General features: G+C 42.0%; 1 long non-coding RNA gene across 2 annotated transcripts in view; it reads right to left on the bottom strand.

Annotated features, from left to right (window-relative positions):
* The window catches only part of LOC133470247 (uncharacterized), a 64,892-nt gene extending 43,785 nt beyond the window's left edge, over positions 1-21,107 (bottom strand). For both annotated transcript variants that reach the window (XR_009785927.1, XR_009785926.1), the window contains exon 1: positions 20,971-21,107. This is a non-coding gene — a long non-coding RNA (uncharacterized LOC133470247). The remainder of the gene's footprint in view (positions 1-20,970) is intronic.
* Between the last annotated feature and the right edge of the window lie 331 nt (positions 21,108-21,438).

Raw genomic sequence — 21,438 nt, 5'->3', positions numbered from 1 at the left:
TTAAGAGCTCAAGATGGGGTTAATGGTTTCAGACCAGGGTTAGGATTTTAAAAATAGGGTTTCAAGCCAGGGATATGGGTAATTCAGTTCAGATTTTCAGCCAGGGTTTAAAGTTTTAAAGTAGGGTTTCAAGCAAGGGTTATCAGGCTATCCAGTTAGGGTGTCAATCCAGGGTTATTCGGATATCCAGCTCAGGTTTCCAGCAAGGGTTAGGGTTATAGATTAGGGTTTCAAGCCAGGGTTATGGTTTCAGTGTGGGATTTCCATGAAAGTGTAAGGGCTTCAAAGTACTATATCAAGCTAGGATTTCAATTCAGGGTTGCAAGGCAGAGTTAAGGTTTGAAATTCAAATTTCATACAAGGGTTGGGGGTTTCAAATTAAGATTCCCGAGTTTATCACGAGACTCAGGTAGACAGGCGAGCGCACGCTTGTGCCATGTGACATCTCTGCAGCTCATTTGCATGTAAGCGAAGTGAGGCTGGGTAGTCGGCCAAAGTGGTCGTTCTCCCCACCCTCGCCTCCCACGCTCGCCTCTTCAGAGCTTCGACACAACGCGGCGCTCTGTTGTGCTGCACAAATGACACAAATCAGGAGTGCATTTATCTGATAGGACAGAACTTATGTAAGATCTCGTGAGGGAACATCTCTTAGGATGAAAAACACACAACTGTCGACAGTTACCACCCCATTGGTGTATTAGCCTATCTACTTACAATTTTTTTTTCTTTTTTCTGTAAATTAAAACTAAAAAGGGTGCAGAGTAGTTAGCGTTAGCCGGTGGCCACCAGCTGATAGTCGACCAGTTTGACGGCAAACAACTGCTGCTTGAGAAAGCAGGGTGATAAACCTCTCAAGATGATATAGAGAAAGGTCCGCATCGCTGCTGGCAGTGGTGTAAGTTAACTGCTGATTAGCGAGCTAATTAAGGTCTAGTAAGTGCCCATTTTGTGATAAACACTACTGTTCAAAAGTTAAGGCTCATTGAGAAATTTCCTTATTTTTGAGAGCAAAAAGCAGTTTTTGTTTTCAATGATGACAAATTAATCAGAATACAGTCAAAATGTGGTAAAACAACAGTGCTAGTCTTTCAAAATGAATGACAATTTCTAAGTGACCCTTAAAGTTTAAAGTGATACTGTGTGTGTGTGTATATATATATATATATATATATATATATACATATACACACACACACAACAATTTGCTTTCGTGGGAGACAAAATTGTCTGCTAAACTTTGGAACGGTAGTGTGAATTATGTTTCACTGTGTCAAAAACATAAAATTATTATTGGGAATATAGTATTTTGTATTTTTATCAGGTGACATGCATGCTAGCATCCCTTTTTTTTCTAAATCAATTCATCAGTAAAGCATTTCTTTTTTAGGGTAATGTAGGATGAATTTGAAATGATAAAGTGTTTGGGGGTATATTTATGGTTCAAACTACTAATAAGGACGAATACAAATTTTAAATGGGTCCTCGTGTTTGGAAATTTTTGTTATTCGATAATGAGGGTTCACTGTATGTCACTTGTTTTAAGTGCACGTAATTTTGTAAGAAAAGTCTGAAATGATATTTAAGTGTTTTGTAATCACAGTTCAGGGTATGTTTTGGGTTTTCAACGATTAATTCATGCAATTATAAAAAACAATTATGGAAGGGCATCCATTAAGCGCAAATTTTTGCTATTGGTGGGTGTGCTTGCTCGCTAACCCCAGCGGGGATAGTGAGGGTTGACTGTACTCAATTAATTACCAGTGCAATTAGTCGTCAGAGGGTAGGTGAGGTTATGTTTGCGTTGAGTCGACGTGGCGTATTCCTGCAAACGCCTCGTCGCCGTGCTTTGATTTGCAACTTGACGGGCGGCCACTAATCATCGCCGTGCCGACTCGGTGGCGGACGTGCTCTTTCATCACCGTGCCCTTCCTGTTGCGCAAAGATTTATGCAGACCTTAGGACCGCATGCATAATATATGCGCCCAGATGAATATATCACGATCAATAAATAAATTGTAAGCCGTCATCCTCGCTAATGTGCCACTTCAAGTGACGACTGCGACTTCTCGCTCAGGACGGAGAAGAACAGATGTTCACAGAAATCCGGGCGGGTGGACGCCAAGTCGTCTTCTCGGTGGCCTGATCTAAAAATCAAAATATATTTTTTGTAAATAATAAAGTAATTTTAGTGAATTAGTGAGTAAATTAAAACAAGTTTGAGCCTTACATGCCTTTTTTGTAAACATAAAATATAGTGATTCGAAAAGTGTGGTACGAGTACCACCAGTGGTACGCGGGCTCCCTCTTGTGGTACACAAAAGAATCACGGAATCAAATATTCAGACTGTGCATAATGTTACAGTGGCTTGAACTTGTTTTACTCAAGTGCAGTACATTTGCTAAGTACAGTTCAGTTGTAGTTAAGTACAACACATTTGCATTTAATCTTTTAGAATTGTTTATTTTCAAACATTTACTTTAGCACAATTTTTATTGGACTTTTGTGCAATACATTTGAATTGAATCATAATTTAAGTACTCTCCCTGCTTTTTGATGAATACAACCAATGACGCAAGTGTATTTTAATAAAATGTATTTAATATGGCGGCACGGTGGACGACTGGTTAGAGCGTCAGCCTCACAGTTCGGAGGACCCGGGTTCAATCCCCGGCCCCGCCTGTGTGGAGTTTGCATGTTCTCCCCGTGCCTGCGTGGGTTTTCTCCGGGCACTCCGGTTTCCTCCCACATCCCAAAAACATGCATTAATTGGAGACTCTAAATTGCCCATAGGCATGACTGTGAGTGTGAATGGTTGTTTGTTTCGATGTGCCCTGCGATTGGCTGGCAACCAGTTCAGGGTGTACCCCGCCTCCTGCCCGATGACAGCTGGGATAGGCTCCAGCACCCCCGCGACCCGAGTGAGGAGAAGCGGCTCAGAAAATGGATGGATGGATGGTATTTAATATGTTGGTCATTATCCTGGTACTTGAATAGATGAGTATTTTTTAAGCTGGTACATGATGTAAAAACTTTAAGAACCACTGCTCTAAGGCAATAAGTCTTACATCCGTGTTTTTTCTTAAAACAATTTATATTTGTGTATCCTTTTAAGACAATTAGAAGTTCTATGCACATTTTTGTAAACTTAGCATTTAAGTAATTGAACTTTACATACATTTTTGTTTCTGTCAATATAGAATGTAAGTCTCTGTTGAACATTTACATGCATGTTTTGTGAGCAAGACAAAAGATTCTCACGTTTTTTTTTTAAACATCTAATAGGTCGTTTTTGTCAAACAGTCTCTGTTGAACCTCGTGTCTTTTGTATACATTGAACACACTTTTACACCTTACTCGTAGATGTTTTTGGAGTGCGAGAGGCGGCCACACTAACTACAACTACTGGAAGCCGACAGTGCTGAGCACTTGCCCACCTCTGATTCAATCTCCATCGTCACCTTGGGAACAAATTGTTGTTTCCTATTGCCGGAGTGCTGTCATACTACTTTGCACATGAAGATGTGCTAAGTAGTACATGTTCAATGCCTGTGGCTGCTTTCACGCTCGAGATGTCCCCCCCCCCCACCGCCATTTTAGACTGCTAGCCCTTCAGTATCCATCTATGTCGTACGGTCACTGTCGAATAACAGCTTCCACGTTGCGGCCTTTCCTCTCGAGACCACACCTTCATCAGTCCGCAGCTGCCACCCCCCCGCAAACAGATAAAAACACAAAGAGAGGGTGAGGCAGGAGAAGATGGGGGTGGAGGGCGACGGGGATGCTGTGAATCATGTGCGAATGAGATCAGTTGGAAATTCGACCCTGGGCATGGCACACCAAACACCCCCCCGGCCCCCCACACTTTCCTCCCTCCACCCCCTCATTTGATAGCTTGTGGAGGCAGGTGGAAGGAAGCTGCGAGGCAGCCTGACACCGACTACCTCCGAAACCCTTAAAAGGTAATTGAGCCTTCCAGCCCACACTGCTAATTTGTGTGGCTCGGCCCACTAGCCAGCACAAGCCAGCAGTGTGACAAAAACACAAGGGAGGAATGACTCCCTCGGACACAATGTGTTAATTGGCTCCCTGCAGTGACAGCCATAAGAAAGGTGGAGGCGATATAAGGGGGGGCGGGTGGGCGCTTGGTGCCGGATTACCAGAAAAGGCTCGGTCAGGAAAACGATACTGGTCCGTCCCTGGAGTAAAATATTTCCCCTCTGCACAATGATAATCTTGCAGCGATTCGGTGCAACAATAGGATGAAGTACGCCGCCGTGATTGCGCGGAGGGGCCTAGTCAAACACAGCAATAGCTAGTCGCAAGCTCTGGATTAGGGCGCCGGCGTATTGGCGGGTAATTGAAAGATAAGCAACGTGTGGCGGCGAGGTCGCGAGGGGGCAAGACGCGGGGTCGAGCACCGCCTCTGGCTCTGCTTTCAATTCACTGTCTGATTCCTTCAAATGCCAACTGGGCTGGAAATGAACTATTTCACCAGAGCGCCACCCACCCATGAATCAACTTGGGCACCTCGGGCGCTTTCCAGCCTACTAATATCCATATCGCTTCACTTTCCTGCCGATCAATACGTGCACGGCGCCCTTGGAAAGGCAGGACTCGACCAGTCGAAAACGGGATATGATATTTGCGATAGCACACACCGTCTCAATCAGATTAACTCTCCGGGAAGATTTCAATACTTGCCGCTGTTATCGGGCCGACAACACTCGGCTTTGCGGCACAATAACAACAACCAGTGATGGGCAGTAGCGCCGCTACTAGTTTGACGACACTTGTCGGTTGCGTTGTTGTAGTGTCGCCGTGTTCAACATCAAATAGCTTTTCAGTTGCAAAGCTACTTTCACGATCGTATAGCGATAGCGCAATCGTGTTCACAGACGCTGCGTTCTCCTAGGTACTTGTAAACCTTAAATGCATCACCTCAGTTTCACGTCAAGAAATACGTCGCTAACCCTCGGGCTGAAGCCCATCTAGGGTGCCGGCGAATTGTGCAGAGCGAGATGAATTATGGAAATGGCAGACCTCTGCGATACCTTAACAAATTCCTGCTACTTATCAAGCTCTCACAGAACATTTACACGTTCCGGTGTTTACTGTGCAACCCCAAAAAGAAACACCTGTCAACATTTGAGACGTTCAGCATACATTTATAAGGCCACACGTTCAGGTATGTCTCAAAGTTAATGCAACAAACAACACAGCAATTTACACAACAGATGATCTGAGTATGAAATAAAATATAAATCTACTAACAACCCTGGCTAAACAGCCTACAAAGCTTGTCTCTCAGGTGAAATGTATCACTTGAAACTACTGACTCCAATTCGTTCTGTTTATAATTCCATGTTAATTTCTGTTATGATGGTTCACACTATATGTTAGCATTAAGATAGCAGACGTTCATTAATGAAGTTACATTGTTTGGTTGTTTGCTGTTTAATTCTATTTTCTTTTAATTTGTCAGTTTTACAGTAAACTGGCAGTGACAAATGAGCAGTCTGAAAATTTGCCTCTAATTTAGAGAACCGTGTGAGCGAGAGAATCTTTTCTTTTCCTCAAAGTGATGTTATACAATAATTGTCTCCCGTTTATTGCCGGCGAGAGAGTGAGAACAGGCGCTATGGAATACTTGAGAAAGTGTCTTTTATTTCGTTTAAATGTGTTCATGATCGTCTGAACTCCACACACACAGGCCGGAGTCAGAATTTGAACCAAAACTTTGAGGCAGTATGACTTGAATTTAATAAGAAAATTGAAGTATTGAAAATGCTCAGCTGTCGTTGCGTAGTTAAGATGGTGTTTTGCAGGACATTTTTATATGAATGTTACTTTGTAGTTTGTCCTGGCGTTGTCATTTGGAACTCATGATGGCCGAAGACAACGGAGCCCTCGGCCCAAACAACAGCGTCGCATGCTCGGCCTCCTTCAGGCTTGTCGTTAGCACAGAGGACTCACCGCCGAACACCACCCCCCCCGCTCGCATCCCACTCGACCTTTCTCCACCGTCCTCTCGCCGCCATCAATCCGCCCCCACCCCCTCGCAAGCTGCTCGCAGGACTAAAGAATTCCTAGCTGGTAATTATTTATTTTTAATTCAGTGTGTAGATTGGCTGCCCACATCACACCCGTCCCCCCATGCCGGTGGCGCTCATATGGATCAGCACATGACCAAATCCTCAGCTTTACAGTAGTGATTAGAATTGATTATGCGGCTCTGCACCGGATAAACGAAAGGACCACTTTTTGTTTTTTTTTACCCCCTGTGCATATAAGTAAAGCCACGGATGAATACTTGCGTATGTATATGAAGGAAAAAGAAGCATGATTTATGATCGCCCTTGACAGAAATCACGTGTCTAAATCCTCTCTCATTGGGCCTTTCCAATGATGTCGAGCCATTAATTGGCACTTTTAATCATGGCGCTGTTTGTTGATTGTAACAGCTGATGTTAACCACATCGCCATCAGCGCAGTTTGATTTAAAACACGCCTGTGTTGATATTCCCCCAGTCCCGCAGTCCTTCATGCCACTTTTTTTTTTCTTTTTTTTTTGTCAGCCAGCGTGACAAAAGATACAACGAGCGAGCGCCTGGCATCCATGATTCACAGCCAAGCGAGGGGCTTGTGAGGAGGGTTACTAACTAGGTCCTCCAAGGCGCCAGATGCCAGTGATCCATCTTGATGAAGTTGGGACTCCATGTCTCCCTTGATGTCGCTCGCCGTCTCCCGACCTGCTGTTTAATGACCCTTTGCCTCGCTTTCATCAGCCCATTTTTCTATTTTTTTTAATTTTTATTTTTTGGCCTTGACGTCACACTCATCGGTCGTGGTGGGGGGTGGGTGAGAAGACTCAATCGCATCATCCCCCCGGCAAATCCAGTGTAGTAGTATGCTGTGCCACAACATGGCGGGCAGCACTGAGCTCTAATGGAAGACATTCAGCGTGATTACAGCATGAGAAAGAGGCAGAGAAGGTCCCCAACTAAACTCCAGTAATAGAAACCACTGTATCCGAGGAAAAATAACCAATCAGAGACAGAAGCCTGTCATTTTTCAACCACTTGCGGGCACATCCTGGCAGCCTCGCAAAAAAAATAAACCTCTAATGTTTAAAAAAATAAGTACTTTTCTGGGGTAACAAGTCAGCGTCAGCTTGTCTTTTGTGTTTTTGGGGGTTATTCACCCGATTGCCACTAAATTTTAACCGGATCTACTAGACATGGGGTGTCAAACTCATTTCTGTCGCGGGCCACATTGTTGGTCAGGTTTCTCCCTCAGAGAGCCGTTATGACTGTGAAACCATATAAATGTTTCATCGCCTCATTATAGTATTCATTGGTGGCTGGTCACTAAAGGGCGCCAAGGCGCTGCCCCACCACCGCTGAGTCCCCTTCAAAAGGACAAAAATGAAAATAAAATAATATATAATGAAAATATTACAAATTATGTGTGTGTCTATTTTCAGACTGGAAGTTAGATAAATAGTATATGTTTCAATTGCGCAGTCGGTCCTCATGAAATACAAAAGATATTGCTGAGGTACCTTCCCACCCCTATCAAGTTAATGTAAAAATGGATTTGTTAATTAAAACAATGCTTGCAACAGCTCAGCGTTATTATTACAATTTGTATTTTAACATATGACGATTTGACATTTTGGTACAGATTTTAGCAAGAATCATAGAAGTTGATGCAAGTTGATTTGCTTTCCCAGGCCACATAAAACGATGTGGTGGGTCAGATGTGGCCCCCGGGCTTTGAGTTTGAGACCAGTATGACAGACTCCACCTGACAAGCTCCCATTTGAACGAGTGAAGTGGAATGCATGAAGAAGGCCACTCATAGGAGATCCATACATCACAATCAACAATTTGTCACCGTGCTAGCTAGTTGTGACAGGAAATGACGCGTTAACCTTCTTCTCGTAGGGGAATGATTGGATCACGTCCATATTCAGGCAGGCTATATTAGGCAGATGGATGATGTTCAATTGCCAAGCATATGACTTTTCATCACACGTGGTGTGGCGGCACGGTTCGGGATTCGCCGTTGGCCATCAAAGTGCAGATGATCACATCTCCAATTTTTATACTTTTTCATTATGTCAGCAGATGGCAGGTCTACTTGTTACAGCCCTTCATAAACGGTGAGCTGGAGTTTTGCAACAAGCTATAAAAGGGAAATGTACTGAGTTAGTAACGTAATTAGCTTCTTCGGTAGTGCCGAGCCAAGTTGAGTCAGGAGGAAGTCAGAATTGTGTTCACGCCGACGTCTTGGCTGCTTTGTCGGAGTGCAATTCTCGTGCCAAGCGCAGACGTTATATTCGGTGACGTGAAACGTGTTCCTCGTCGCCATCCTGGGCCCGGCGCGAGTCGCACATTCTCTCGGCACGACGTCTGGCAGATGTCAAAAGATGGTGTCGCTGCAGAGCTGGACCAATTACAGCTGAGAGGAGCCAGCAGCTGTCTGGCGTAAAAGCTGTCATGTCGTACACAAAGACGCGTCCACGCGACAGAAGACGAGGAACGAGACTTCATCGCTACTGACCACCCCACACGGGTTCGTTACACACGCGGGTCACACACTCGCCAGCTGTACATGTTGACCACTGCAAACATGCTTATTGGTTAGAACTGTATATAATTATCCAGTATTACAGGTTTATGGATAACAGGAGCTAACGGTGTGGTTTATATCAGATGGTGACAATTCACTTGCATGTATCCGCAGGCACACACCTCTTACTGTGGCACACACCTCTTACTGCAACAAATAACTCATGAATATGCAAATCGCTTGTGTATCCCCTCACTTATACTCTCGTCCTGTACACTTTTATCATTTACACAATTAATGCCACCACACTTCAGTTGTACAGCCGGGTTCGCGACCCTGGTCCTGCATGCTTCTTCTCCTGTTCTATCTTGTCCTGTCCTTGTCAACCCCATGCAACACTCATTTAACGTTTCATTGTTGTAGATAATGTAATGATTTACTTCTCCCATCCTGTTTACAATTATTGCTTTGTCTTTTGTCTTTGTTTCTTTCTCCCTTCTAGAAACTTTGTTCTGTTCAACTGATCAAGTCTGATTCTCAATAAACCTTAATCAAACCCCGAACAGGACAAATTTTTTTTTTGAAAATCAACAATTTAGGTCTTTACAAAAATAGTAATGATTGATCTCTTTTAATTGACCCTGTCAGCGACGTATTCATTTTTGCGCTTGGAGCTTTCAGCGGCGTAGGCGTACAACTGCACTGCACTGTAATGACTGATACTGTTCTGTGTCAAATGTACTTGTGGGGAAATGAGGCCAGGATGTAAACAACATTCCAAACTAAGCGTCTGCCTCTATTTTCTGCAGAAAGGAATAAAGAGAAATTCATCAACTTATTCCCCCCCCTTCCCCCTTTAGAGTTAAAAAACACAATAGACACACTCGGCTGCGTTCCACATCCGACGCGATCGATCCGCGTGCAGAAATTGAAATTGATTCATGAGGGAAGTTATTAAGATCCAGGCTGCGACTTTTGGCCATAGTGGATTTGAAATGTAATTATAGCCACGCCGGCTTGTATTTACATGGTCGACATTTTCATTACTTTGCGGGATCGCTTTTGCGAATTCTTTGCGAGATGGGATATGACTCACACTGTTCTTCCTCATGAAGCAATTTGTTTTTCATCATTCTCTCCCTCTCTCAAGCTACTTTACTCTTCTCCATGCGTCTCTTCTCTTCTCTTAAGATGCCTCTTTGCAGCTTGTAAATAAACGGAGGTGAATATTTTCAAATGGCTGCTGCTTGTCACACCATCGGAGGAAGATATTGAGCATTAGCCTCTGTCGTCATTACACATATTGAAACGCATTCCTCCGTGTGTAAAAGTTTGTAGTATTTGTGACACTTATGACATGGACTATATTCACACAGCAGGTCAAATCAGATCCCCCCCCCCTCCATGTCACACATAAAAAACATTTCATGCCAATGTAGAAAGTACAATTCCGATTTTTTTTCCAAATATGACCCAGGCCAGGTCGCACTCATCCGACCCATACGTCATCAAAAGGCGAAAACCGCCAGAATTGTCAGGATTGAGCCCTACACGCGGGACCATATTTACCTCCGTAAACACACAGCGCCTTGTGATTGTGCGCATTGCGCCATGTGACGTTTTCTTTTGTGCGCATGTTTGTGACTTCACGTCGCATTTGTTTTTGTAACGTGAGTGACTATATAGAAAAATCAGATTTAACCCAAAATCTGAATAGGGCATCACACCCAGCAGTGTGAACGTAGCCAGACTTACGCTCGTGAAAACGCACTATGGTCCAGTAAGTCTTAAAGTGAAGGTGCCCTCTCGCAGTATGCGAAAGAATCGCATGTGACGCACGCTACCGTACGGATGGACAAACAACTCGAATGGACAAACAACTCGAATCACTTGTAGTTAATGCTTCAATCTTGGCGGAGTTCTGCCAAACTAGTTCAAATATTTTGGATTGCCAGGAAACCGATAAATGAAAGTCCACAATAGCCGCGACTCTCGGGGTTGAAAGTCCCCCCTAAACGAATCCGTCAAAAGCGGTGGAGTGTGGTGTCGTCCTAACAAAGCCATCCGCCGGCTGCAGCTGCTGAGTGATGCTCCCGCGTGTTGACTCGACAATGAATGCATCACGGCAACAAATGGGAGCAGCGGTCCAATTAATGAAGAGTGAATCTGGTCCGCATGGAGAAACAGCCGGCTTCATAAAGAGCCTGACTGGAGGAACACCTGCGCACCCAATTTGACTGCACAATGTCAACACTTGGCTTAAATGAACATATTTTAATAAGATAACACTCAACGTCGAATTACTCAGTGTTTGCCTGCGTAGAGCAGTTGGAGGAGGCCACCTGAGCTTCATTTTAGGCTGCCTGCGGCCCTAAAACCTCTAAAACCTGTTTGATTATTTGAAGTTAGGGGTAATTCCATGTAAAATCAAGTACGAATTTCCTCTACAACTCCCAGACTTTCTTAGAATTTTGCGGTGTGGTTGGAAATGGAAGGAAAAGACCTGCACACAAAACATTTTTGGTCAAATTCTCTTGATTAACAAGATATAGGCTCCAGATATCGTTCAACTTTAAACATCTACCGTGTCTGTGAAACAACACCACTTTGGAAGCTGATTTTGGTACCATTTTTAAAGCTCATAGTCCCACAAAAGTGTAACAAATGTTCCTCTATTCATTCAAACATAATTGAAAAATCTCCCCACTCTAAAAGTAAAACAAATTGGAAGTTTCTCCTAAAATGGTTGAAGAAAAGCTGCGAATAAGAGATTTTAAATGTTTGAGCCAGTAGGGGGCATGTTTTTACATGCTAAGTTACTTGTCCTTTTTTTTGTTTTTTGGGTCGTACGCCTTGTAAAAGCTACAGCATGCGACACAGGAAGGCTATAAATATGATTAACAGCGAGCCAGAATTTGTCTGTTGCAATAGAAATGAAATACAGTATAACACACAGTCGGGTTTAAAAATCATCTGTTGTGGACGCTACACAAACCTTCAAAACGTTATTTAAGGCTCGTTTGGTGTTGTAAAAGTGCTTCTATTTGTGTTCATTTGACTGCTACTTTATCGCCAAATGCACCTTAAGTCCTTCCAGTGGCGACGCGTAAATCTTGTTGGTTACATTGGAGCTGCTCAGAGGGAAAACACTGTGAGAGCAGCCTGACGTATTGACTGCGAAACACAACTGAAACTTTGCATTGTTCACAGTGGGCACAGCGCCCAATAAAATTCAAATAAAACGAAAATATCAGTTGTACCACAGTTTTTTTATCTATTCTTACCTCCAGCAGTTAATGTGATCCAACATCAAAAACTATGACTTCACTAAGATAATCATGTTCACTAGCTCTACAACTAGAAATTAAAGGTAAAATAGATATACAAATGGATCTAGAAGTGGAACTAAACTGAAAGAAAACTGGAACGAGAAGAACAGGCAGTAGAACTACAACTAAAAAGTAGAAGAACTAGAATTAGACAAACAACCAAACCTTGAACTGTAAATCGGACTAAATGTAGAGTAGACCCCCAGTAGAATTAAACGCAGAACGCAAAAGTGACTAAAAGTAGGACTGAAATTTAAACTACAACTCGAACTGGGGCTAGAAATGGAACTACAAGTTGTAGATGTAGAGTAGAAGTGAAAGTTGAGCTAAATGTAAAACTAGAATGAGACTGGAAGTAGGACTGTAAATACCAGTAGACCTGGAATTAGAAGTAGGACTGCAAGTAGAACTAGATCTAGAAGTGAAACTGGAATTAGAAGGAGGACTATAATTAGAACTTGAAGTACAACTTGAACTGCAACTAGACAGCATTACAGAACAAGGAGGTCAAAGGAAAACTACAACTAGAACTAGAAAGAAGAACTGGACCTTGATGTAGAACTACAAGGAGACTATAAGTAGGACTGGACTTTGCACTAGAAGTAGAACTAGAAATAGAAGTATAACTAGAACTGGAATTCGACTCGAACAATGAGGTAGAAGTAGGACTAGGGAGTTACAAATAGAACTGTAACTAAAACTTGGTGCAGAATTGAAACAATCTGTACTACTCGAAGTAGAACTATATGAAGGAGTATTAGAACTGAACCATACCTACAGTACAAGCACTACTAGAGAGTAGAACTAGAAGTAGTGTGGAGGTTTAGTGAGTCAGTCAAGAACTGTCGAAAGTAAGTCAAGTAAGTTGATTTGAGCAAAAGACTTTCTGGAGTGGAGCAAATGAGCAGAGGATCGCGCAACCGGCAGACAATAAGATTACCCGAAGGCAATTAAACTCGGGGTCTCGTCATCCTCCAATTCCTTCATCCGACTGCACCCCCTTTCATCCTCACCTTTGCCCACTCCACCACCACCCCCACCCTACCCAGTAGCCCTTTGTCATGTGATTAACTTCCAAGCGGTAACAGTGAAGAGCGATTGGGGGAAACAGGCCCTAATCACCAATCGCTCCGCACCGGAGGCCGCGGCAGCTCTGTAATGTGAGCGATGAGTCCGTGAGGAGGTGCCCCACTGTTGCTATGGCACCCCAGCTCCTACAAGTTGTTTACGTCCTCAATGCTTGCGAGTTATGGATTTTGATCTTTGTGTCCTGGGATCATGTGACACTACACCTCGTAGCGATCACGGCGTTGAAAGACGTGAAGAGGCACAAGACAATCAATATTTGGATTGGAACTGCCTCGGTTTGTTTTCATGTCACGTGCGTGACTTGCAGTGTACAGGGTGGGTCAAAAGTAAGTCAAAAGTGTTTTGGTTTTTTTCTTTTTACAGCTTCCACGAATAATGGCAAAAATATTGAGTCAGGAACAAGAAATTTTAAAGTAGTATTGGACAGATGTGGGTGAAGGAAGGAAGGAAAGGAAAGAAGCATGAATAAAACGCATGTCTGAGGGAAGGAGAGAAGGAAGCACATAAAAAAGGAAATGATGCCAGGAATAATGCGGGTTTGAGGCGAAGGAGAAAGGAAATAGGTCAGAAAGGAAGGAGGTCAGGAAGGAAAAAAATGGCAGGAAAAAAAACTGTAACTGTAATAAAATGAAAATGTCTCTCTTCTTTATTGATACAGCACTTAAGGTTTTAGTTTATTTTATAACATCCATGCAGATTTAGATGATCCTGATGTAATTACTACAATTTCTTTTCAGCTCGAACCCTCTTAATTATGATGCGTAATGAAAATCATGATGAATAAATGGACGAACTAATGGATCGCTTTTATGCGTACACATTTTACATCAATTCAATTAGAATAAACCCTAATTATTAAAATGAGCAAAAGCCAATTTCTTAATATTGAATAAATCCTGGGATAATCCCACAGCAATCAGTTTAGATCCCAATCGCTTTGTAGCAAAGGTACAGCGTGAGAGAACCGTTACTGGATTTAGCAGCATGGTGGCCTCTGATTGGCTGAGACCACATCACGAGGAAGATAATCAAAAAATGATTTCGCGACAGCGACGTAGCCGCGAGGCGTACACGACGGCTTCAGGGCGACATGGACGCATTTGGGGGACCGGCGGCTGGTGTCACTTTGATGGATGGAGGCTGAAAACGCGTCTAATGTGCCTCTGATTCATTTGTTTGTGTGCCGCTGGATAACCACATTAGATGAACAATGACGCCCTGACATCAGATACTTAGCGACGAGCTGGCATGCTAACGGACAGACAAGAACCAAGGTGTCGGCGGACCCTTGAAGTCTCACATTTAATATTGTAAAATGAATTATCCTCCGAAAGTAGGAAGGAAAATATAAGTAGAACTGAACTGGAACCACTTTGAGTACAAGTATAAATGGAATTGGAAAATTAGAAATGGGACTACAGCTCAAAGTATGAATGTATATAGAACTGGATGTAGAAATACAAGGGGAATTAGAAAGAAGTAGAATTGGAACTGGAACTGAAACTAGAAGTTAAACTAGAAGTAGAACTAGAAGTGGAACTGGAAATACATCCATCCATCCATTTTCTGAGCCGCTTCTCCTCACTAGGGTCGCGGGCGTGCTGGAGCCTATCCCAGCTATCATCGGCCAGGAGGCGGGGTACACCCTGAACTGGTTGCCAGCCAATTGCAGGGCACGTACAAACAAACAACCATTCGCACTCACATTCACACCTAGGGGCAATTTAGAGTCTCCAAATCATGCATGTTTTTGGGATGTGGGAGGAAACCGGACATGCAAACTCCACACAGGCGGGGCTGGGGATTGAACCCCGGTCCTCAGAACTGTGAGGCTGACGCTCAAACAAGTCGTCCACCGTGCCGCCCTGGAAATACAGTAGAAGTAAAATTTTACCCGGAAATAGACATAGAACTAGAAGTACAACTGGGAGTGGAAATTAAACTGGAACTAGAAGTTAAACTAGAAGTAAAAATGTACTGTAACTGGAACTACAAGTACAACTAGGAGGACAATTGTAACTAAAAGGAAAAGTAGAAATGGCACAACAAGTATAATTGGAGGTAAAGTTGTAACTGTAACAAGAATTAGAACAAAAAGTGGACCTAGGAATGGAATTCTAAGTACAAGTAGAATCAGAATTAGACGTACAACTAGAAATACAATGGTAACTTAAACTGGGACTAGAACTGAACCTAAAAGTAGAACCACGCGTGGAACTGGAAATGGGCCTGGAACAAGATGCGGAACTAGAAGTAGAATTGTAACTAGAAGTACAAATGGATTTAGAACTGGAATTAGAACAAAAAGTAGAATTATAACTGTAACTAGAAGTAGAACGGGAAGTAAAATTTTAACTTGAACTAAAAGTACACTGAAACTGAACCTAGAAGTAAGGCTAGAAGTAAAACTGGAACTGACACTGGACATGGAGCTGAAACTGGAACTAGAAATGGAATTATAACTAGTAGAAACCGAAGTAGAATTGTAATTGACACTAGAAATAGACTGGACCTGGAACTACAAGTGAAACTATAAGTAGAATTGTAACTAGACGTAGAGGTAGAGCTAGAAGTACTACTGAAAACTGGAAGTAAAACTGGACCTGGAATTGGAACTGGTAGAACTTCAGGTAGAAATGTAACTGGAACTAGACTTAGAACTGAAAGTAGAACTACAACAACAACTAGAGCTAGAAGTAAAACTAGTGGTACTTTTAAGAAATCAGAAATTGAACTGGGCTTTAAAAACTTTCAGATCATAATAGCTTTTTTTTTTAATGCTTAGCATTGTTTAATTGCTTTCCCCCCTGTGATGCAACTCACTACTGTTGCTAGGAGATGCAAGGCCAAGCTCATCTTTTTTTGTTTTTAATTATTATTTGATTATTATATTAGCTGACCAATTAAAGCGCTTGGATGGAATGAGCTCATTATCAAGCTTGTGTGTGCGCCATAGAGCACCTGGAGAAACCAAGAAGAAGAGGGCGTTGATGAAAAAGAGGAAGGCAAGTTGCGTGTGATTCAGGCACGGCGGCAGCGTTTAAGGTAGGAGGTGCGCTAACGAATGGAACAGGAAGCAGAAAGCAATTAAGCCTGTGACGAGTATGACTGTCTTCCCCTCTGGGGGGCTTTGTGCCGCAATAGGTTCTAATTGCCGCCTGCTTTTATCTCACCGGTGCAGCTTTAAACCTCATCTAGCTCCACAACACTTGATCTGTCAATAACTTCAATTCCGGCATGTGATCCCGGTGTCAAAACGTAAAAAAAAAAATTATTATAATAAATAAATAAATAAAATATTAAAAATAAAATAAAAAACGATGTGTTTAGTAGTGATTCCCCCCCGCCCCCGTCAGAGAGTAAAACATCAAAAATCGATAGATTCAAATGCTTGTCTTTGTTTCTGCTTGTTGTTGTTTTGGCTTGCTGCACATATGGTGAAAAACAACCTTTCTGTATGAAATAGGTTTGAGCTTAAGTGAATAAAACATGACGACACAAATTGTTTAGTTTGGGCATTTTTCAGGGACTAAAGAACCTTATAATCATTGTAAGTCATGCATCTAAAGCCACACTGCCAATGTTGAAAGCAGTTGTGATTTAATGCCACCTACATAATCAGCGTATTCCGCTTGGAACCCGTCGCTATCAGATGTAAAATAAAAGTGGCAAAGGGGGTGGGTGAGGGGGTTCATGGCTAAACTCTCGTCTTCTCTTGCGTGTGACATAATCCCTCCTGTCTCCAATTCAAAGTGTGATTTTTCTTCCTGAATTTTCCCTCTCAGAAATTACCATTCAGCAATTACACGGTGTCAGGAGCGATTGGTATCTCTTTAATGAGAAATGACAGCAGATAGACCACAGCTTCACTTTTCAATCTCAGCGGGACGCAATGACGAGATGTTCCTGGACGGCACAATGCGGGGTGGGGGCGGCGGTCTCTGGCAGGGGTGTGTCGGTGGGGGATCGGTGGTCACGCCACCCGCAGAGGCTGGACACTCTCTTTCAATTCCAATCAATTAGGGCTTTGCATTACCATGTGAGGTTCCTTGGGGAAGATAATCCACACCATTTACATTGACCTTCATCAACTAGTCATTGATCTGATAGTCAGTGATGGGTTTGCATTCGGGGGCAAGGGAGGCAGGGTCCCTCTAGTCAGATATGTCAATCAAAGGCATCAAAATAAACAAAACGTGATATTATATAGCCGTCTATTTTCTATCAGGCGTGTCCTCATGAGGGTTGCGGGCGAGCTGGAGTCTATTCCAGTTGACTTTAAGGCGAGAGGCGGAGTACTGTCAATCACACGGCACATAATAGAAAACCATTCACACCAATGAACAATTTAGTCTACCATGAAGTTAACATGCATGTTTGTGGGATTTGGGGGCAAGCCGAAGTGATGGGACAACATACAAACTCGAGTTTGGAACCCAGGACCTCTTGACTGTGAGGCAGTTGTGGTAACCACTCAACCACCATACTGCCACATGATATTCTATTTCTCATATTTACATCATCCTTCCCTGGGTACAAAAATATTTGGATAATGAGTTCAATGCAATGCTAAAGATGGCTTATGGATGGCATACAAATATAAAATGCTTTGCTTTGGTTGGATTGGACAGAACGGGATTATTTAAATCCTCTTTAGAGCTTTTTGTGAAATATTTGGTTTTATTTTGAATCAATATTTTACTTGCATTTATGTCGCTGATTTATTGGAGTTTATTTATCGGTGCAATATTGCTATAAAAAACAATTGGCAGCCTGAGGCAGCAGTTGGCTGGATTGCTAATGCTATGTAGCTTTATCGCAACTGTTGCCACAAATTGAGAAATGCTGGATAGGTTTATATTAACATCCAGCATGGATGCTCGACAATGGCCAAAGTTTGCTCATGCAAGAAAGAATTATCTTGACAGTTTCTGTTATTTCAGCAGGTTCAGGTAAAAAAAAACAACAACGTGACGATCCCTATAAGATTTCCTCATGGTAGAAAGTTTTACTTCCAACAGTTGCCGTTACTTCAACAGGCAAAGGTCGATACGAGCTGGGTTTAGCTTGAGAATTAGCATAGATTTCCGAACGCTAGGTAGGGTAAACCATGAAGTCTTGTGCTAGCGAGCATTAGGTTAACAATCGCCGAGGTTTACTGATGCAAAAAAAGGTTAACCTGGACAGTTGTCATTAATTTATCAGGCTGAGGCAGATGCAAGCTAGGTTTAGCCCAACAATGAGCATAGCTTTGCTAATACGAGGTAGGTTTAGCTCTACAACAGCTGTTGATTCTAATGCTAGCTAACTTTAGCTCGACAATTGGAATGGTTTGCTGATGTTGGAAAGCTTTTATTGAGACAGTAAGCTTGCATTTGCTCGAAAGTCGGTAAAGATTGCTAACGTTAGTCAGCCGAAGAAGACAAATGCCAACAATCGCAAATGCTAATGCTAGGCCTGATATCTTGAAGACTGGAGTCTCGTGTCAGGATTTAGCCAGAGGACTCGTCATTCGGCGGCTTAGCAGAGCATCTGTCTGCTTTTTGGACGCACAAAGACGGGTCATATAAATGCTAATTCTAGGGTACATTTGGTTGGCGGCGAGGGGATTAATACGCGGCCCACTGACTTGTGCGGAATTGTACCACAATATGAACTTCTTCAAAACTGTACCGAAAGAACTAATCTGTAAACTATCAGCAAGCTTGTGAGCTCGATGCTTTTCCAGACACAAAAGTCTGACATAATGTACTCATTAGCATTAGCAAAGGCCTCACTAAGCACGATGTATTCTTGCATTTATATCAACTCATAAAAAACTGCACTATAGTTTGAGCATTTTAGCATTCATTGAGATAGATGCAGATACATAAAACTACATACATATAATCCCTCTTTGGTTTAATGTTTTAGTGTGTATGGGAATGTTTTTGACTTAGTCTTGTAACATTTAATCTTAACAAAATAATAACTAAAACACTTTGTAACAATGTCCAAGTGTTATAAATGCGTCTGCATCTTTTCTCGTCACATTCTCAATCTGAAAATAATATTGACGTATTTTGTGTATAGTTTGTTCAGCGTTAAAATTGTAATTGTCATAACTTTCTGTTGCTTGAAGGTGTACTCTTTTCTTTAGAATCCAAGCTTTTTCCATTTTAAGGCACGTTTTCCATTTTTGTTGAGAAAGTTGGAAACTTTAAATAATAGTTACTATAAAGAATAATTTGTAACGTGAATTAACTGGCGATTCGAGGTATCTTATACATACATAATAATGGACATTTTGTTTTAATGATAAGAAGCATACAAAATAGTATACATTAGTAAGTATTAAGTAAAATGTTTTAAAATGTTGACATATTCTTGTATTAGTGCTTTTAATCAAGTTTTCATAAAAAACAAAACAAAAAAAAACACACATTTTGACCAAAAATGTCACAAAATATGTTAAACTACATTTGTAGATTCACTGAAATGTTTATATTTTAATCAATGAACAGCACTTTCATATATTTTTTTATGAAAAGTACTACAACAAATAGTTTGATTGAGTTTTTAAAAGTACCTTTTAAAGCACACAATGACACATTGTTTAAAAACTTCATTCTTGAACTGTTGTAGAAAACTCTCTTGATAAAGTGAAATAATATGTTTGCTTGTTTTTTTGGGGGGACAAAAAAGAGATGCCGACATTTGTCTTTTCATTATTACGTCCAATTTGTTGTTGTCAGATGAAGAGAAAAGGCGGCGTGTTTCTTTTTGACGTCAATCATACATCATCTTTGAAACGTTATTAAACGCGGTGTATCGATTCCAGCTCATTCCACAAACAACATTGTCTCTTTCGCTTTGCGCAATCATGACTCTTTGTCACGTTTGACAGCGTGTCAGTGGCAGGTTGAAAAAAGTGTGCATTTTTGTTTTTGTTGTGTGACGACGAGTCAGACAACACCAAAAGGAATCTGGACACCATTTTTTAAATCTAACTCATTAACGAGCATTCACAATCTTGAATGTGCTGGACTAAATTTGGATGGATTTATGCTTCAAGTGACACAATTCAGATTTTTCTTTTTTTGCTCTCCAGTGTGTACATAAATGCACGGAATCAGATATCCTCATATCCTCTTCCAAATGTGGATAATAATCAGACCGTACCGGGTATTGGCCAACGACAGTGTAGCGTAAGTCCACAACTGGTATAAACCTCGTCAATGCCAGCTTAAAGTCATCCAAATTCACCCATTGCATAACTATGCACACCTGAGTGTTCAACGATACTGTATAAACACATTATGCAACATTAGATGTGTATAAATAGATAATTTTACACTTAAGACTATGTGAGTCCCCGGACGCACATATCATGGAAAGAATGAGTCCCCACTCAGGAACAATGAGTCCCTACAACTTAACACCGAATACAGATACACTAATCCTACGCTAGATCACAGTTCTTGCTTCACAGTCCTGCTACATTGCAGATTTTTATTACAGGTGTTACTCTATTTTTTATACTATTTATACAATATTGATGTGTTATTCATTGCTCTTGTTCTCTCTCAGTATATGTGTTTAGGCCTGTCATGATAAAAAAAAATTTAGGATGATAAATTTTCCTATAAACTACCATGACAAACTTCTTTCTTCTTCTTTTCCTTTGGGCTTGTCCCTTTAGGGGTCGCCACAGCGTGTCATCCTTTTCCATGAGAGCCTATCTCCTGCATCCTCCTCTCGAACACCAACTGCCATCATGTCTTCCCTCACGACATCCATCAACCTTCTCTTTGGTCTTGCTCGAGCTCTCTTGCCATCCTCATCACCCTTCTACCAATATACTCACTATTTCTCCTCTGGACGTGACCAAACCATCGAAGTCACCGGCTTGGGACCGGCCTACAGTTTGCACTGACTTGTGCCCCCCATTGGGCTGCATTGTTGTCTTTGTTGCTACTTGACATAAATTCGACATACCAGCTCGTTGGTGTTCGCAAGATGGCCGTGTTCATCTGGCTTGAATCCAAAATGTTCCCACATGGTAGCGGTGGCATGAGGCTTTGCAACTCGTTCCATTTATTCCATTACCTTAACTGCGCAGCTAACGGCTCGAGATCACAAAACTTCGCGTCAGCATCGTCAAATGCACGACGGCCAATCAGACGGAGGGTCCCCGCTCTTCACTATCTCTGATTGGTTTAGAGATCGTGTCTGCTCGCAAATCGCGGAAGTGTTTTTTCCCCTCAAATGAGTCGGCACTCTTCTGTTTGTTTGTTTGTTTGTTTTGCTTTGCTTTGTTTTGTTTTGTTTTGTTTTTAGGCGCACCATTCAGAAATTTGGCTGCATATGAAATAAAAAAAATATATATATATCATACGCCGGATTTCAAGCACAAGGCCAGAGTGCTAAACCATGCGTCCGGAGATGCTGATTTATTGTACTTTT

The sequence above is a fragment of the Phyllopteryx taeniolatus genome, chromosome 20 (assembly GCF_024500385.1).
Source record: "Phyllopteryx taeniolatus isolate TA_2022b chromosome 20, UOR_Ptae_1.2, whole genome shotgun sequence".
In the NCBI taxonomy this organism is placed as follows: Eukaryota; Metazoa; Chordata; class Actinopteri; order Syngnathiformes; family Syngnathidae; genus Phyllopteryx; species Phyllopteryx taeniolatus.
This window is presented reverse-complemented; position numbering and strand designations above follow the sequence as displayed.